Source organism: Malania oleifera, chromosome 7, assembly GCF_029873635.1.
Source record: "Malania oleifera isolate guangnan ecotype guangnan chromosome 7, ASM2987363v1, whole genome shotgun sequence".
Classification (NCBI taxonomy): Eukaryota; Viridiplantae; Streptophyta; class Magnoliopsida; order Santalales; family Ximeniaceae; genus Malania; species Malania oleifera.
Window position 1 is genome coordinate 54,169,559 of NC_080423.1, and position 1,497 is coordinate 54,171,055.

Consider the following 1,497-nt stretch of genomic DNA (forward strand, 5'->3'; position numbering starts at 1 on the left):
TGTAAGTATGAACTAATTTAGATTGTGAAACTGCGAATGGCTCATTAAATCAGTTATAGTTTGTTTGATGGTATTTGCTACTCTGATAACTATAGTAATTCTAGAGCTAATACATGCAACAAACCCTGACTTTTGGAAGGGATGCATTTATTAGATAAAAGGTTGATGCGGGCTTTGCCCATTGCTCCGATGATTCATGATAACTCTATGGATCGCACGGCCTTGGTGTCGGCAATGCATCATTCAAATATTTGCCCTATCAACTTTCAATGGTAGGATAGTGGCCTACCATGGTGGTGACGAGTAACAGAGAATTAGGGTTCGATTCCAGAGAGGGAGCCTGAGAAATGGCTACCGCATCCAAGGAATGCAGCAGGCGTGCAAATTATCCAATCCTAACACGGGGAGGTAGTGACAATAAATAACAATATCGAGCTCTATGAGCGTGGTAATTGGAATGAGTACAATCTAAATCCCTTAACGAGGATCCAATGGAGGGCAAGTCTAGTGCCAGTAGCCGCGGTAATTTCAGCTCCAATAGCATATTTTTACGTTGTTGCAGTTAAAAAACTCGTAGTTGGACCTTGGGTTGGGTTGACCGGTCCGCCTTTTGGTGTGCACCGGTCATCTCGTCCCTTCTATTGGTGATGCGCTCTTGGCTTTAATTGGCCGGGTCGTGCCTCCAATGTTGTTACTTTGAAGAAATTAAGGTGCTTAAAGCAAGCCTACGCTCTGGATACATTAGCATGGGATAACATCATAGGATTTTGGTCCTATTCTGTTGGCCTTCAGGATCAGGGTAATGATTAACAGGGACAGTCAGGGGCATTCGTATTTCATAGTCAGAGGTGAAATTCTTGGTTTTATGAAAGATGAAAAACTGCAAAAGCATTTGCTAATGATGTTTTTGTTAATCAAGAACAAAAGTTGGGGGCTCGAAGACGATCAGATATCGTCCTAGTTTGAACCATAAACGATGCCGACCAGGGATCAGCAGATGTTGCTTATAGGACTCTGCTCACACCTTATGAGTAATCAAAGTTTTTGGGTTACGGGGGGAGTATGGTCATAAGGATGAAACTTAAAGGAATTGACGGAAGGGCACCACCAAGAGTGGAGCCTGCAGCTTAATTTGACTCAACACGAGGAAACTTACCAGGTCCAGACATAGTAAAGATTGACAGACTGAGAGCTCTTTCTTGATTCTATGGGTGGTGGTGCATGGCCATTCTTAGTTAGTGGTGCGATTTTTCTGGTTAATTCCGTTAACGAACAAGACCTCAGCCTGCTAACTAGCTATGTGGAGGTGACCCTTCATGACCAACTTCTTAGAGGGACTATGGCTAGTTAGGCCATGGATGCTTGAGGCAATAACAGGTATGTGATGCCCTTAGATGTTCTGGGCTGCATGCGCGCTACACTGATGTATTCAATGAGTGTATAGCCTTAGCCGAAAGGCCAGAGCAATCTTTGACATTTCATCGTGATGGGGATAGA